Source organism: Lycium barbarum, chromosome 4 (genome assembly GCF_019175385.1).
Source record: "Lycium barbarum isolate Lr01 chromosome 4, ASM1917538v2, whole genome shotgun sequence".
In the NCBI taxonomy this organism is placed as follows: Eukaryota; Viridiplantae; Streptophyta; class Magnoliopsida; order Solanales; family Solanaceae; genus Lycium; species Lycium barbarum.
Genome location: NC_083340.1, coordinates 114,232,475 through 114,252,204, shown reverse-complemented (window position 1 = coordinate 114,252,204; position 19,730 = coordinate 114,232,475).

The following is a 19,730-nucleotide window of genomic DNA, read 5'->3' as shown; positions in this document are numbered from 1 at the left end:
ACTATGAGAAATAATAAAGATGGTGAGAGAACATTGTGTATGTATGTATTTAAGAGATTGTGTGAGGGTATTGTTATAGTTAATCTTGGAAAAGAATTGGAATGGATAGTTGAGGTAAACAACCGTTAAGAGTAGGGATTCGTCGGCAATAAAAATACTATTGTGGAAGTAACTATGATGAGATTGTGAGGAATCAAGGGGTCTGATCAATAGACAATAAAGAGATGATGTGGTGCGTATGCGAGATCGGCGAGTATGAAAAGGGATGGCCAAAATTAGCACCAAAGAAGCAAGCAAAGGAAGGTGCCATAGTTGAACAAAGGAATTGTCTATCATCAAATCAGAAGAGGACTTGCAAGTTAACGGGTAGCCATAGCAGTTGCAGGTCAGAACCACCTTAATGGAAGGAGAACGATAACTAAGTATTAGATGATTCTTGTTTCATACATAAGAACAGAAGGTTATAGAATTTATGGAAGAGTTCAATAAAGAGCTAAGAGAGAACGAGAAGAGGCTGGCCAACTTATATTATAAAGATAAGGCGATCGAAGTCTAGGAGAAGGGAAATCACTTCATGAAATCAATGAAAACGTCATGGATTTGGAACTACAACATTCGAGGACGAATGTTTTAAGGGGGTAAGGATGTTACACCCCGTAGTTCTGTACGTTGAAATTCGTAAGTGCTGGTCGTTTCAAATATGGATGTTACAAGTCGGGCTTGAAGGCAAGGAAAATTGTCTGCACGAACGCGCCAGGGAGTGGCGCAAACACGCAGAGGACCAAGGGCCCACTTAGCACGAATGCGCCACCAGTGGGTACGAACGCGCTGAGCAATTTTTAGGTCGGTGCAACCCAACCCTGGAATCTTACAACAAGGGGTATACCCCCTTATTTCCTCCACACCACCCCTGAAAATCACCCCAAACTTCTAGAAACCTCTCCAAACTTCCACATATCAAATTTTAACGCAAATCGAGTATAATCCCTGAATTCTGGTCCAAACAGCGTATAGTTGCGATTATAAAATCGTATAGCGACGAGTCTTGGCTAAAATTCAAGGTGAAAAGTGAAGATATTGTGGTACTAGCGGGAGTAAGGTATGAATCTCTTCTTATTAATGTTAATCTTGGTTAGTTCTGAAGGTAAAACTATTAAATAGTCGTACTACAAGTTGTTTAGTAAAATTTGGAAAACATCATGTGGGATGTTTTATGAAACATAATGGTATTGGTAATGATGTTGTTGATGTTAGTATTGTTGTTGTTGTTATTGGTTATTGAAATATGATTTCAGGCTAGGCATATAAACAGGGGAGATGCTGCCTGAATTTCGGCAGACTCCAAACGAAACTAAATCAAAGACTTAGGACGAGCGTATGACTTTGAGCCTAACAATAGTACGAATGGTTTATATGTAGATTTACGAGCTTGGAAGGATAAACTTTGAATCGCTAAGGAGACCGAAAGGTATGTTAAGGCTAGTCCCTTTCTTTCTAAAGGAATGATTCCTATGTTATGATTCCATTACATGTCTTCCATAACATTCTTGTTCCCGAACAGCTAGAAGTTCCTGGTTCTCAAAGTTTTTCTGATGTTAAAGACAAGATGTTTTCTATGATGACCATGATGGCAATGATGATTCCTTTCTTGTGAACTCATACATATTTTCTATGATTTCCTTATTCCCACAAGCTAGAGATTTATGATTCTTAAAGTTTCTTATGACGCTAAAGATGATTATGTTTCCATGATGATAATGATGATGATGATGATGATCCTATTTCTAGAAGTTCCAAAGTTATGATTTTAATGCTAATATATATAGGGGATATGGGGAAAGGTGAGGCGTTATATATGCATAACCACCTGATCAGTTAGTATATTTTGACATCATCCCGGACACGAGATATATGGGTATGGATCGGGCTGCATATTCCGCAGCAATATATATATATATATATATATATACATGGATCGGGCTGCACGTTCCGCAGCAATATAAAATATTTACGGATCGGGTTGCACGTTCCGCAGCACTAATATGTTATATAAGTATAAGAAGTGTTGTTATGAAAAGTTTACCAAAAAAAAGTTTTGTTACGAAAAGACTAAGCATGCATGATATTCTCCCTAAGAGGCAATCAGACATACAGGTTATCCTTATCTCATGTTATGTTTCGTATCTCTTATTACGTTTTTATTCATGCCTTACATACTCAGCACACTGTTCGAACTGACGTCTTTTCTTGTGGACGCTGCGTTCATGCCCACAGGATTAGGTAGCCAGCCAGACGATCCAGACCAGTAGGATCTCCCCTCAGCCGCAGTCAATGCGCTCCATTGATCTGGAGCTGCATCCCTTTTTGGTATGCTATCTTGATATGTAGATAAGTGGGTATGAAAGGGCCTTGTCCTATCGTTTCTACAGTTTCTGTTCCATAGAGGTCTATAGACAGTTGTATATACTGGGAACGTCATGTAGCTTTGTGGTCTCTTATTTTATGTACAGTACATGTAGTGGCCATGTCGGACTGCGTTGTCATGCGTTGTCATAAATATATATATATATATATATATATATATGTGTGTGTGTGTGTGTGTGTGTGTGTGTGTGTGTGTGTATAATTTATGAGTTTTCGAGATAAGAGTTTATTGCATAAATTTTACAGCAGATGCTATCGTTAAGATATAAGTTAGAAATGGGCCACCAGGTTATTCAGCATATGGCAAGTACGAGTTTAGGGGTGCTTGGTCAGTAGTGGTCGAGCACTCGTCATGGCCAATTGGTTTGGGTCATGACATGTTTACTTCCTCGCAATTATTAACTGTCATTGCATGCATATCATAACTCTGCCAGTCCTGTCATTTTTTTACGCTTTGTTTCAAAGGTGACTTAGCGGAGCACGCGGTCGTTCCTTCACTATATGTCACGACCCGACTAGGGGCCGTGACGGGTACCCGGGGCTAACCACCGAGCACCGCTCGTTCTATTACTCATCATACTCATTTAATGCTCTTTTATCAAATTTATACTCAATTATAAGAAAATCATCTTTCATTTTGAAAACCTAATTACTTTCATATACATATGCCTCTCGGCTATCAAAATAGTATATATATACATGATAGCATCCTCGTGAGACCACATCACCCACACTGCGCATCTATGAGCCTCTACTGGAGTACAAGACATAAGGACGGGACAGGACCCTGTCGTGCCCAACATATACAAATATTCACAAAAGAATAATCGAGCACCTCCGGAACAAAGCAGTGCTTTCAATCAGCTATCAGCTCCTACGAGTCTGGATCAAGCTCGCCTCCCTGTCTACCTGTGGGCATGAACACAGTATCCAAAGAAAATGGACGTCAGTATGAACATTGTACTGAGTATGTAAGACAGGAATGAAATATATAATAGAAGGATCATGAGCCATAAGAGAAAGATATAACCTGCATGAGTTTCATAGGCAAATACATTTCGTACATATATCATATTTTACATAATCATGGTACATATGTCATCACATCACAATCCTCATCGTTAACCCGCGTCCGGGTAACCATCATATGCCGAACACTAGTGGTGATCATGCCCGTCCCTCTAGGCTCGATGTAAACATAGCAGCCCGCCATAGCGGTGACATGCCCGGCCATTTAAGCACGGTGGAATCATACGCAGCCCTCCTTAGCGGTGACATGCCCGGCCATTTAGGCACGGTGGAATTGTATCGTCACATAGTCAATCATAACCCATCATTATTACACATCTCATGAACATATCATAATCGTATCATAGCTTGGCATTTTCATACATAACATAGGCATATTACAGGCTAGCATTATTGATCATCTTATAGATATATCATGACTTAGTATCATTTCACATTTATCATTAGGAGCATACATTAGATTTTGAAGGCAACCATGGCTATGTCGGGGTGACGTAAGGTCATGAACCCCCGATTATATTATGAACATTTATGAGTATTCTGCCTCACCTTGAAGGAAATAGTGTATAAGGTGAGTGTTATCAATAATGACATCATTAACGTTATCGGATCATCATGCCTTGAGCTCTCGAATCTCTATACTTTAACTCATCATTATCATTATCATGCCTTGGCTGTAAATTGTGCTCCTCTATCTGTGATAATGGATAATGGAATACCATGAAGTCGCACAAGTTCTTTGAGATACAATCTCGCATAATCTTCGGCTGAGTAGGTAGTTCTAACCGGAAGAAAATGAGCTGCTTTCGTGAGTTTGTCCACAATCACCCATATGGAATCATACATGCCTCGGGAACGGGGTAATCCCACGATAAAATCCATATTGATCACTTCCCATTTCCAAGTAGGGATTCCATTGCCTGCAATAATCCTCCTGGCTTTTAATGTTCGATCTTCACTTGTTGGCAATTTGGACACTGAGCTACAAATTCTGCTGTCTCTCTTCATGCCATCCCACCAATATATTAGTTTAAGATCAAGATACATCTTGGTGGCACCTGGGTGAATAGAATACCGAGAATAATGGGCTTCCTATAGAATTCGACGGCGCAATTCTGCGACATTCGGCACACATAGCCTGCCTCGGTATCTAAGAATTCCATCCGTGGAAACATCAAATGGGGACTTCTTTTTTTTCATAAGATGTGTTTCTGTGATGACACAATTGAGGATCCTCATACTGACGCTCTTTCACTTCTATATTCAGAGATGAAACTGAGGGATCATTAATACCAATCCCTGCACTACCCAAATCGATTACACGCACCCCAAGATTGGCTAATTGGTGGAGCTCATGAATCATCTCTTTCTTTTCCGGAGGGACTTCACATAAGCTGCCCATTGATCGGCGGCTAAGCGCATCGGCCACTACATTCGCTTTTCCGGGGTGGTATAAAATGTTCACATCATAATCTTTCAATAACTCTAACAACCACCTCTGTCGCAGATTTAACTCCTTCTGTTTGAAAATGTACTGAAGACTCTTGTGATCTGTATAAATATCGACATGCACTCCGTACAAGTAATTTCTCCACATTTTCAATGCATGAATAACCGCAGCCAATTCGAGATCATGAGTTGGATAGTTCTTTTCATGTTTCCGCAGCTGTCTCGAAGCATAAGCAATAACTCTACCGTGCTGTATTAACACGCATCCTAACCCAACGCCGGAAGCATCACAGTACACAACATAACCATCTGGCCCTTCTTGAAGTGTTAAGACTGGAGCTGAGGTTAATCTGTCCTTCAACTCCTGGAAACTACGCTCACAAGAATCGTTCCATTGAAATTTAGCCGACTTCTGGGTTAGCTTCGTCAATGGGATGAAATAGATAAGAAGCCCTCTACGAATCTTCTATAATAACCTGCCAATCCCAAAAAACTACGAACTTCTGTAGGCGTCGTAGGCCTTGGCCAAGTCTTCACAGCTTCAATTTTCTGAGTGTCGACTCGAATGCCATCATCTGAAATAACATGGCCCATAAATGTTATAGAATTTAGCCAAAACTCGCACTTTGAAAATTTTGCATATAACTCCCGGGCTCGAAGAATGCCAAGAACAATTCGCAAATGATCTGCATGTTCTAATTTTGTGCGAGAGTACACCAGAATATCATCAATGAATACTATCACAAATAGGTCAAAGAGTGGCCTGAACACATTATTCATTAAATTCATGAACACTGCCGGAGCATTAGTCAACCCAAACGACATTACTCAGAATTCATAGTGGCCATATCTCGTTATGAAAGCTGTTTTGGGAATATCTCCTTCTCTAACTCTCACTTGATGATAACCCGACCTCAAGTCTATTTTAGAAAACCATTTGGCACCCTGTAGCTGATCAAATAAGTCATCAATCCTTGGAAGAGGATATTTGTTCTTTATTGTCACCTTGTTCAACTGCCTATAATCGATGCACATTCGTAGGGAACCATCTTTCTTTCTCACGAACAATACTGGTGCTCCCAACGGTGATGAGCTGGGTCTAATAAACCCCTTCTCAAGCAAGTCTTTCAGCTGTGCCTTTAGCTCTTTCAGTTCTGCCGGAGCCATTCGATAAGGAGGGATAGAAATAGGCTTGGTGTCCGGTAACACATCAATAGCGAAGTCAATTTCTCTTTCTGGAGGAAGGCCTGGAAGTTCATCTGGGAATACATCTGGAAATTCATTCTCTACCGGAACGGATTGGAAAGTTGGCGACTTTGCCTCGGTGTCATGAACTCGGACCAAATAATAAATATAGCCCTTGGCTATCATCTTTCTTGCCTTAAGGTAGGAAATAAACCTACCTTTCGGAGATGCTGCATTACCCTTCCATTCAAGCACGGGCTCTCCCGGAAATTGGAATCGAACCACCTTCATTCGGCGATCAACACTAGCATAACATGATGCCAACCAATCCATACCCATAATCACATCAAAATCTAACATTTCCAGCTCAATCAAATCAACTTTGGTCTAGCGATCACATATCACAATTACACAATTTTTATACACTTGTCTAGCTATCACGGGATCACCAACCGGAGTAGATACCTCAAAAGGTTTGATTGGTTCAGGTTTCACCCCAATACAACCAGTAACATATGGAGTAATATAAGAGAATGTAGAACCCGGATCTATCAATGCATACACATCACGGGAGAACATAGACAATGTACCTGTAACCACATCCGGGGAGGACTCAAGATCCTGCCGTCCGGCTAAAGCATATACACGGGGCTGAGTGGCACCTGAAGTAGATGCTACCCCTCTGCCTCTGCCTCTACCTCGACCTGCTGATATCTGGGGAGTCTCCCTACCGGGAGCACTGAAGAAGAACCAACTGCTGAACCTGTGGGCTGAACCCCACCTCTACCATACCACGTGGGACAATCTCGCATCAAATGCCCAGTCTGCCCACAAACATAACAAGCATTTGTGTCCTGGAGATATAGCCCTGAGTGTAATTTCCGGCACCGACTACATCGTGGAACTGGTGGTCTCCTCTGACTATAATCACCCCCAAACTGAGAACTCGAAGCTCTCGAACTCTAACCCTGTCCTGAAGGAAAGGAGCGATGAAATATCCTATCTACAAATCGTGGAGGCGCACTAGTCACTGACTGGCCTGAATGTCAGGAATAAGTCTGTCTCGATCCCCCTCTATAGTCGCTACCTGGCCCCATAGATCTGTCCCTCTTGCTTTGCCTTCTATCAATGTCGCGATCACCCCTTTGTGGCTGCTGTTGTCCCTCTAAGTTCTGGGCATGGGCTTGTATTCAGGAAATATCCATCCCGTCTTGCAACGAAGCCGTTAAGCAATATTTAAATATATGTGGCCCTAAGCCACTCACAAATCTATGTACCCGATCTCCCATGTCGTCCACCACAGTCGGAGCATACTAGCCAAAGAATTAAATTGCAGGCGATACTCCCGGGCACAAATATTTCCTTGCTTCAAATTTAGAAATCTATCCGCTCTAGCTCGGTGGACCTCGGGTGGCAAATAGTGACGGATAAAAGCATCTACAAATTCTTGCGATACGGGTGGAGGCGCATTCTCTTGTCTCGATGCTGTCCAATTATTATACCACAATACCGCCACATCTCGGAGTCTATACGATGCCAACTCCACAGATTCAGTCTCGGAGGCATGAATAATTTTCAATGTCCTCAACATCTCATCTATGAAACCTTACGGGTCTTCATCCGGCTTCAACCCGAAAAACTTTGGAGGATTGAAACTCATAAAGTCACGAGCTCGGGTACTAGCTGACTGATGACTTGGGCCCGTATTCTGTCGTTGTGCCTGAGCGGCAACCAACTATGTCAATAAGTGAATGGCCTCGGTAACTTGTTGACCCGAAGCACCGGTGGAGGAGTTGGAGCTGGAGCTCCTCCATGTTCTTCCACATTAGGCGGGGTGGAGGAAGTATTAGATAGGGCCTCATTATGTGACTGGCCCTCTTCTACATTCATGGGCGGCTCTCTTTCTACCCGCCTTTTTGTCGTAGTCTTGCCCTTCTGGGCGGCTGTAGCTTTTCCCTTTGGCGGCATTTCTGAAATCATAACACACTATTAGGAGGGGAAAATCTTATAAGACAGCTCTATCGCACGATCTCTTAAGAAGAAAGATGGTCGTTTTTCCTAAATGCCCTATAGCCTCCTGTTTATTGATGTGGCGCGCAACACACCATAAACAACCTACTAGACACGGCTCGTAGACACTTCCTAGGACTGAACTGCTCTGATACCACTTTTTTCATGACCCGACTAGGGGCCGCGACAGGTACCCGGGGCTAACCACCGAGCACCGCTCGTCCTATTACTCATCATACTCATTTAATACTCTTTTATCAAATTTATACTCAATTATAAGAAAATAATCTTTCATTTTGAAAACATAATTACTTTCACATACATATGCCTCTCGGCTATCAAAATAGTATATATATGCATGATAGCATCCTCGTGAGACCACATCACCCACACTGCGCATCTACGAGCCTCTACTGGAGTACTAGACATAAGGACGGGACAGGACCCCATCGTGCCCAATATATACAAATATACACAAAAGAATAATCAAGCACCTTCGGAACAAAGGAGTACTTTCAATCACCTATCAGCTCCTACGAGTCTGAATCAAGTCGCCTCCCTGTCTACCTGTGGGCATGAACACAACGTCCAAAGAAAACGGACGTCAGTACGAACATTGTACTGAGTATGTATGACGGGAATGAAATAAATATAATAGAAGGATCATGAGCCATAAGAGAAAGATATAACCTGCATGAGTTTCATAGGCAAATACATTTCGTACATATATCATATTTTACATAATCATGGTACATATGTCATCACATCACAATCCTCATCGTTAACCCGCGTTCGGGTAACCATCATATGCCGCCCACTAGTGGTGATCATGCCCAACCCTCTAGGCTCGGTGTAAACATAGCACCCCGCCTTAGCGGTGACATGCCCGGCCATTTAAGCACGGTGGAATCATACGCAGCCCGCCTTAGCGGTGACATGCCCGGCCATTTAGGTACGGTAGAATTGTATCGTCATATAGTCAATCATAACCTATCATTATTACACATCTCATGAACATATCATAATCTTATCATAGCTTGGCATTTTCATACATAACATAGGCATATTACAGGCTAGCATTATTGATCATCTTATAGGTATATCATGACTTAGTATCATTTCACATTTATCATTAGGAGCATACATTAGATTTTGAAGGCAACCATGGCTATGTCGGGGTGACGTAAGGTCGTGAACCCCCGATTATATTATGAACATTTATGAGTATTCTGCCTCACCTTGAAGGAAATAGTGTATAAGGTGAGTGTTATCAATAATGACATCATTAACGTTATCGGATCATCATGCCATGAACTCTCGAATCTCTATACTTTAACTCATCATCATCATTATCATGCTCGAATGTAGTTTGGTATATTTACGAATTCATAAGTTCCATCATATAGGAGGATCATGGAAAAACTTGGAAGATTCATGCCTTTGAAGGACGGGATTAGCCTTACATACCTTTGTCGTTTAACTAATCTATCGCTTGCTTGCTCTCCTTTAATGCACACGTTCTACCTTCAAGAGAATTCGTATCGACATTAGCTAACAATAATAAGAACGGACTTACTAACGCTAGAGAAAATTGGGCAGCACTTCCTTTGTTTATACTACTTTTCTCATGTTCTATATCAACTCCCAAACTTTCATATCAACATTCACAATATCGCACACGACAATCATCATTTATCTACAGTTACCACAATTCACCATTTCCCTTCAATTTCTCCACAATTATGGTTATGACTCCTTATCGCGTTTTCTCACATATAATACCTATTCCATGGTCTAAATGTCATTTATAACGAATTCACGATCACAACATACCAACATTCATCATTCATCCCAACCACTATTCAATAATGACACTATTCACTCATTTATGACCCATTTTCTATGTCTCTCTACAATTCAAGTGTCTTAGCCTTCCAATACCTTAAACAACATGGTATGGTCATGAAACTTACTTTAGATGATGGATGAACAAGCCTTGAATGGAAATACTTTTCTAGCACCAAAACCCTATTTCTCTCACCTTGAGTTTTCTTGGTGTAGATGAACTTTGGCTAGGTTTCATACACTTGTTTTCATGGATTTGGTGTCGTTAATCTTGGTTTTCCCTTGAATTCTTATGGATGAATGATGGAGAATATTCTAGAGGTTTCTTGAAGTGTAGAGAGTGGAAATGAAATGAGAAAGGGTCCCTTATATTAAATTGAAAGCTGTCCCGACCAACTTATACGGACCAACATACGGTCCGTATATTTTATACGGTCCGTATGTGTGTCCGTATGTTTGGTCCAGAGAGTGGTGTTCCTCTTGGCTAATTAGACGGCCTCACATACGGCCAGTATAATTTATACGGTCCGTATGTTTGGGCGTATAGTGCCCAGTTGTTCCGTTTTCGTTCTCGTCGACTCGTTTGATCTCCGATCCTTATGGAACCTTCTTGACACTTGTTTAACACCTCAATACTAATCTAAGGGATGTTATCACCCTTCTCTAAGACATAATTATTCCACCATTAACTTTTCACTCATAATTCCTACCCGACACATAACATCTCTTTTACTTTCTTTGCTAAACTTCTTCCTTTTTGTCACATGTCTTTGAATCTCGATTAGGACCATCAAATGCTATTTCTTACTTACTCAAATCATCGTATACCTCGTGTTCCTCGCTATCCTATTCACTGTACATTAACGGGGATTTTTCCAAGGTGTAACACTATAAAATCAAAATTTTCTTTTAGAACCGTTGTAAGTCGGGGTTGGTATGCAGTCGTCCAACAGCCCTAACGATTCAACCCCATTTGTCCGCTCAGGTTCCCGGTATTTCGTGAAAAACCACTGTAGTAAAACTAGGATAGAGCTAAGCCAAATCCCTACTGAACTAGAGCATTTGTACCTAGACGGGCCTTGGGTATCTCAGACCTACCTAAGGTCCATTAAGAGTGACTACCTTGTGTTCGGACGGTCTATGACCCGAAAACACCACATTTTATTTATATGCTACGTGGAAATATGTTCGTGCCTATGTGATAAGCTATTGATCCTACGGGGACAGGGGAATCTTAATCGTGTTCTGTTTTGTAGATAGAACGAGGGATCCGTTTCGACATCGTCACTGAGGCTCCGGAATTGCTGAGGTCCTAGTATGAATGGTTGGGTGATACTCACCAGAGAACGATCAATTGCACTTTAGGCCACTTGCCCTCCATTATGACAATGAAAGGTTGCCTGGAGCTAATAGAGGTATTGGCGAGGTATTGGGATGATAAAGAAATGCATTACTGTTTCGGTGATATTGAAATGACTCCTACCCTAAAAGAGATTAGGGATGCCATAGATAGCATTGGAACCTGTCTAAGGAGGCGACACAAGCCAAACCACAGTCTGTTATTTCCGCACAAGCCCACCGTCAGCTAGATCATGAGATTTCTTGCTTTGATTGAAGTACCCTGGGCGTAACGGCCCACTGTAGCCTTCAGAGATCTATACCGAAGATTCAGAGATGTCACCAGGTACACTCTATATCAAAGGGAATTCAAGAGCCGAGAAGAGTGGGAGACCCCTAGACGTATAGCCTTCGCCATAGCTTTGTTAGGCACTATGGTTTTTCCACAGGACGGGTCACTAGCCATACACACCAGGGTGATATACCTTGCCCATGCAATCTTCCACGGCATAACCAAGGATTAAGAGATGAGGTATTTTGACCTAGCACCCATCATATTGGCCGACATCTTCCGAGCTCCAGGTAAGTGTCAAAATCATTTCTGATACGTCCAGGGATGCAATATATTGCTGCAATGGTGGATCATCAAACACCTTAACATGGCCAAAGAAGTTCAGGGTTGGAGTCGACAGAACCGGGTATATCGCCTCGTAAATTACTGTACAAATCTCGGGTTCATGTCAAAATAATTCTTGGGTTGAATTCTTCACCGACTTGACTCAAGATTGGATCCATTGGATGTTCCCTTATTTTATCTCCGAGACTATGCTAGTCTGAGGTAAGAACTTCCCATTTGTGCCGCTAGTTAAGGTTTGAGGGATCCATCCTTACTATCTATCCAGGGTTTTATGATAATTCGGCAGGAGGCAAGTGATACCTCAGGTAGAAACCTCTTAACAATTCATCATTGAGCACACCAAACACAAAATCAAGCACGCTGAGGTGATCCTCAGAGAATGGAATGGCCATGTGAGTTGGGACCCATACACTCTAGCTCCAGACAGGCTCGAAGCAGGGGTGTGACCTGGAGTATCGTGAGTGGCTACAGGGACACCTGGATTTCACACCTGCACCAGAGCCCGCACCTCCCCAGGAAGCCCAAGAAGAGGAACGTGTGAAAGAATGCTTGGAAGGTACAGACAAGCATTTGGCTAGGATCCTGGAAGAAACAGACCCGATGATTGTCAGAATTGAGATATATCAAGTACGCCTTCGTATCCAGACCACCCTTCAAAGGTTCAAGAAGGCCAGGACAAGCCAAACCTCGACATCTGCCGCCGGAAGACCTCTTTGATTGCTGATTTTCCTATTTTTTTTATATAGCCCCATGACGGATTTGTCATTACTTTTGTAATCCCTTTGGGAAAGATATCACTATTATTATTAATTATGATGGATTTTTTGGGGCAATGGTTCACCTTCACAAATGGCACCTACATGTTTCAAACGACTAGGAAATCCTTGACTCAAGAGGCCTTAGGAACACGAGTAGTATAAATACCTATAAATTATGTGCTTATCTGCTACGTTCTTCGCATGCTTACCTGCTATATGTGTGATTGTATATTCAGCTTGAGTACAATTGATCCGATAATCTAAACCACATACCTAAATGAAAAACCATGAGGCTTGAAACTTACCCAAACTTATCTCCACTAAAAGGTTGGCTTACAATGACGAACCAAGGAGGGCAGGGAGCACGGACTCTAGGGGAGACAGCTGAGATACTGCGAGGCAAGGTGCTGCAAATGCGAAAACACCTCCAGGAGATAGGGAAGAAGATTGAGGAGGTAGACGGATTACTGGGCATGGTTGGGAACTCGCCAGAAGGCGTACCCCGAGAACAATACTATGAAAATATCCCTGAAGAGGTGAGGGACTTAGTGTTAAACTACATACCGCTGGAGAGAAGGCCCGTAACACCTAGAGAATGAACCCCAAAGGGAACCAAAGAAGAAGAAGAGTCGCAAGGAGGAGGAAGAGCCTCAGGACATGGAAGAAACAGAGTCTATCGACATGGGGGCCGAAGGAGGGGAGAACCCATTTAAGATATTCCCCTAATTTCAAGGGAATAACGCGGATGACGAATCTGGTTATTATGCCCCCACTGAGGAAGGAACAGATTTCTACGCACCTTCGCCCATACTAATCCCTGCCGCCTTTACTGTAGCTTCGGAGAATTTTGGAAGGAAAAATATCCCTACACCAGCTCCATAAAGCATAGCCTCATTTATCACTGAGCGGTCATTTAGGGGCCTTAGCTGGTGATCCGGGCTGTTTCCCTCTCGACGATGCGCTTTCAGAGCCCGATTGTCACGACCCGACTTAGGGGCCGTGACGAGTACTCGATACTTGTACCGAGCACCCCTTACTTATCATCTTACCTGTACCTGTTAGCAAGTTGTATGAATAGTGCCATATTTTTTTTCTTTTTTGAACTGAACATTAACATTAGCAGCGTCATTATGAACATAGACTAGTAAGCTTCGCTATTACTTCATATAGTAGCATTAAGATGCCAAATTACCACATATCTAACTATACATAACTGACGGTGCATATCTGTCTACGAGCCTCTAGACATAGTACACTTATACATAGAAAGGGCCGAGTACTGTCGTGCCTGAAAATACATAAACAAAATAGTACCACTGGAGTGAGGCTCCGGAACAACTGGAGCGCTATAGAGTATCGCTGGTAGAACTCCTAAGGATTAAGTCCACCTGTCTGCTGACCTGCGCGGCATGAAACGCAGAGTCCACAAGAAGGGACGTCAGTACGAATAGTGTACCGAGTATGTAAGGCATGGAAAATGAGACAAGCAACAACATAGTGTATAATTAATAATGTCAAGGAGTCGTAGAAGATAGAACTTATATTATGCCATGTATTATCATATCGTATCGTATTGTATCGTGTCATAACATGCCGGGCTATAGTACATCATATCATAGTACATCGTATCATAGTATAGCATGTCATAGCGTGTCTTGTCATAGCATAGCGTGTCATAGCATGTCTTACCATAGCATAGCATGTCATAGCATACCATAGCATAGCATAACTTGTCATATCATGTCCTGTCGTGGCAGATCATAGCATATCATGTCATAGTATAGCTTACCGCAGCATATCTTATCATAGCATGTCTGGTCATGACATGGTAGGTCACATCGTAGCGCCGAACAATGCCGGCTCACCCACATAGCGCCGATATACACCGGCTCACCCATATATCCCGCGTCCGGGCACCCCGCGTCCGGGATGATAAGCCAGCTGATCAGGTAGCAATGAAACATGTTTCCCTTCCCATTCCCCCATGTATCCTTTCCCCCCAACCCAGGTTCATATACATAGCTTGCTTACATATACATGTCTTATATACATTTACTTATCTTATATACATATATATCTTTTATATACTTATACATATCTTATATACATATACATGTTTTATATATATATATATATACATGTGTTATATACATTGACATGTTTTCTATATGTATATATCCTATAAGCACACAAGGGAGCCCAAGGAAAAATCATATAGCCATCGGAGCGGCGTAAGGCCGGTGACCTCCGATTACATTAAGGAATACTCGTGATCGCTCTTGTCTCACCTCGAAGGGACGAATATTTTGAGGTGAGATGGTCAATGGAGAATAGTATTAAAGTAAACGTAGAATGAAATTGTGGGCATCATAGATGACAGTTCATAGACTTTGAAATCTTTAGAAAATAAAGTCATAGCTAGGAAATATAAATAAGATTCAAAAATTAATTTATCATTTTCATATTTACATAAGATACTTAGCTTAGTTATCTTGGTCATAGAGTCGTTCCGGTAGCGCGTATCATAGGCATATCCTCTTATCTAACGTCATTGTTATCATCACCGTCATGGAAGGGTCCTCGTTGGAGAAGTCATAGTACTTATCATTTGGTAACGAAATCGGGATCAAAAGTTCCCTTTGGATTCACTTCTAATAGGTCAAGCAATACTGTAAGGAAAAATCCGAGAGTAGCGGGCCCACCTCGGGCCGGATGGGGTGGCGTATGTTATTTACATATATTACGTGTCATATCATTACTTGTGAGGGTTCTAGGGTAATCGGGTCCCACTCGTGCAAGTTCTAAGGGTTTAAGAGGTCTTTCCATCATTTGCACACTTTCTAGTTCAATTCTATTGAACAAAAAGTGGAAAACTTTAGGTGCGGATTCCGGGGACTAGGGTTGTCCCCGAGGCTCGTACCCGACTTATTACAGCTAAGACATGCCATAGAAGGGAGGGTGAAGCCTTACATACCTCTTTCCGCTCCTTTTGCTATTCCAAATTCACGTCACAATTTCGTCAAAATCTGCAAATTGGTCATTTTTACCAAAACTCTCATTAGTATACTTAGAGTTAGAATCTTAAGGAACCACTTGGCTACCGAAATTTCGGCAGCACTTCCTCTGTAAATATACCATCCTCAACATTCAACATAGCCAAATTCTCATCAATCACAATCCGGGAATTCAAACCCGGCCAAACTATTAACATAATTCAACAATCACACTAAAATTCACATATTCCATTCAAGATGCATGATCTCAATTTACTACTTTCTTCAAAACCTTCCAACTCCAATAAAACAATGCAATCTTCTAATATATATATATATATATATATATATATATATATATATATATATATTCCAACAACTCCATACCAATATCATTGTCTTTCATACGCGTAAAAACATCACATTCAATATGCATGATTTCTCAAATAAGTCTCCAACTTCCACAACTCAACTAAGGTTCCTAGACATTCATTAGCAACATAGGATTCACAATATAACAACAACCAAAACACTACTTAAAATTAACTCATTCACTTCCATACTATACCACAACCTCACGGCCACACACACACAACACTCACGGCCATATCATGCACACACAACTACATTCTATCCAAATTCATTTAACATCCATTTTCCACATATCATTTACAACCATAACAACCAAATACTAAACAAAATAATTGAAATATGATTCTTATTCATATATGAATATGCACGGCCACATACTAATTTCCTCTTCTTCATGAATTTCATCCATTTTATCATACTACAACACATATAAACCATGTATAACACATAAAACAAGACTAGAATTTACCTTTCTTCTTCAACTTCTCACTTGACTACAACTTGGCAACTTGTATGATTTTGAATCTTTTTTTTTTTTTTGCTCCAACAACAACTCCACCTTGTTAAGCACCCTTTACTTGGTAGGGATTGATTTTTGAAGAAGTTTTATCAATTTTTCTCATGGACTTTCTCTATGGCCGAAATGGCCCTTCCAATTTTCTCCATCTTTCTTTTCTTCTTCTTTCTTGAAAACTCTAGAGAGTTCAATGGATAAGATGACTACTAAGTCATCTTTTATTTTAAAAATTAGCCCCCACATGGGCCTAACCCATACCATGGCCGGTTGGGCCTCACAAATTTGGTCCTTATCATTTTTTTTGATGTTTTTGGGCCAACTCGGTTTGGTCCCGAGTTGGGCCTAGCCCACTGACCGTTCGACCTTAAAACGTTCATATCTCCTTGTACCGACGTCACCTGGGGACCCACGACCTATGGTTGGAAAGCTAATTCAATTATCTACAACTTCTATTTCTTGGTACTTTTCCAAATACCAAACTTATAATACCGTTTTTGCCCCTTGAAGTCAGATCACCCGAAAACGTTTTCTTAAAAATATTCGTTTGGAGGACTTCCACTTTGATTTGGCCCAAGGGTCCTTCTTGAGTCGTGTTTAACTTCTCATATGTGATTCATATGAATTTTCAGATGTCCCAAAAAAATCTCAATGTGTGGGTCCCACCTCAGCAAATAATCTGACGTTCAAAAATACGGGATATAACACCGATCTTCCCCATTCAGGGTAGCTCCATTGCCCATCACTTGTAAAGAAATATTCAGCAAGATGATGGCCGCCGGGATGGATTGCACCCCTAGGGCTAGACTGTGGGTCCCTGACTTGGTATACGCTTATAAAATAAGCCCCTTTCACCCCAGTATGGCAGGCCACACCTTGAATGAATTTCTGGCGTTAAGAAGGAGGATTGTTAGCTTAATCGAAGATAAGGTCATCGAAACTTTATAGGGACCGCATACCTTGCTGGTCCATGACCCCATCACCCTAGGAGAGGAAGTTACCCCCCAAGAAGTTACCCCCAAGAACCAAGTGTGGTAGTATGATTTCACAGTTTTCGAGGAGTCATATGCTCGTCTTTTCTCAACTTTGGCTTCACTGAACAAAAGCAGGCCTGTGGAACCTGTTTACGAGCCCGCACCATTAGGGCCCAACAGAAACAAGTTCTGCCTATACCATACTGGAGCCAAGGGACATGATATTGAAGGATGCCATGCTTTCAAACTTGAGCTCGAAAATATGATCAGGACTAGATAGATCTTGGTCCTACTTCAACCATGGTTCTAAGAGAAAGAAAGATCCGACATGAGAAAGCAAGCTCGTAAGGACAGCGGCTTGCAAAAGCTATGCTTTTGGGTAGATATTAGGTGTCCCGTCTTTTGCACAAATGTTACCCCCACCCTCATAAAAATGTAAAGGAACCACGCCGACCTGATGTCCCAATTGAGGGATACGCGGTAAGCCCTAGTCGAGCCTGGTCTAGGGATGTCTATGCTAGGATTAGTCAAAGGATATTTAAGAATAGATGTATATCCTTCTTTTGTAATCAAACTATGTAGGCCCTTATTTTCCATGGCGGGATACGTAGGGAGTTTATGTAAGACTCAGTCCCTTCTTGATTCAAAATATAAATTCCCCCGGTTCGCTTAAATGACGTGTCTAAAAGGTTCGGCGTGGTAAGTCAACCGCGAGACCATCAAACCAAGATCCACCTGAACATAAAAGGTCGTGATATCCAAGACATTAGAACATCAGATCGAGAGTATTCAAGCTTCAATATAAAACTTTATGTGTTACTTGCACTTTAAATACCCATATGTGATATTTTTGCCTTTATATTTAGTGTGAAGAAACTAACTTTCTTTACCGTTGAGTAATTCTTATCTTAAAAAAAAGGCCAATTAGTGTGACATCAAAAGCTGGCATACTTCACAAGATCCAAAGTCACGTTAGCATCCCTCACCGACAAAGGAAAGGACAAAATGACTGGTGCCCCCGAAGAAACAAGAAATGAGCTCTCTCTCCGCAATGGAGACACCCAGGACTCGAAAGAGGCAATATCCAAGGAAGATGTGATTGCAACGTTGTTGACTACCTTCGCTACTTTCCAGGAAAAGGTAGCCAGAAGGGAGGCAACCAACGCAGAAAAGAATGTCTCCACTGAAGGAAAAAGGCCCCTTCCTCTCCAGTGCCCGGGCATTATCTAGTCTACCCACCAGGAACCATACCCCCTCCTCTGAACATCACCAATACAAACCATGCTGGCCCATCTTACTGTACGCCACCGCTGGTTAAAAATGCTCAAATCCCAAGGACCACCCACTCGGTCCCCTCGTACCAAGCCTCTTAGTCGGCATTCATCAATCTAAAATGCCAAACACATGCACCGGCCCCACCGGCTGGGTAAACCACCACTATCCCATTTAACCATGCCACCCACCAAGTATCCTTCTTCACCCCCAACATCCCAAATGAATCTTGCCCAAGACACACGAAGTTGGATCATTACGAGGAGATGGAAAGGGCCTAGAGAGCTAAACAAGACAGGCGTGAGAAAGATATAGAGAGAAAGATGGATGAATTGTTGGAAAAGTCCAACAGGTCCATGCTGAAGGCCACAGGCCTGAGGTATGATGACTTATACATGTACCCAGATTTGGACCTGCCAGAAGGGTTCAAAATCCCAAAATTTGAGATGTTCAACGAGACAGGAAACCATAAAGCACACCTCCATTCATATTGCGACCAGTTAGTCAGAGTAAAAAGGAATAAACCCTTAATCATGTGGCTATTCAGTCGTAGCCTGACCGGTGAGGCGGCCGAATGGTTCGACACACAAGACATGTGCCAATGGCCCTTCTAGGAAGACATGGCGGAATCCTTCATGGAAAGGTTTTGGTTCTATATCGAGACCGTACCAGACCGTTACTACCTCAAAAAGTTCAAGAAAAAGTTGACAGAAAATTATAGAGAATTCGCCAACAGCTGGAGAGCCGAAGTAGCCCATGTGCAGCCACCAATGAGCGAGAGAGAACTCATTTCCGTATTCATCAGGTCATAGGAGCCAGATTTCTATGATAAAATGTTGTCCATGGCCGAGAGGCTATTCTCCGAGTTGCTCAAAATGGCAGAAGCCATAGAAGATGGTCTTAAATCTGAAAAGATCGTTAGTATCTTTA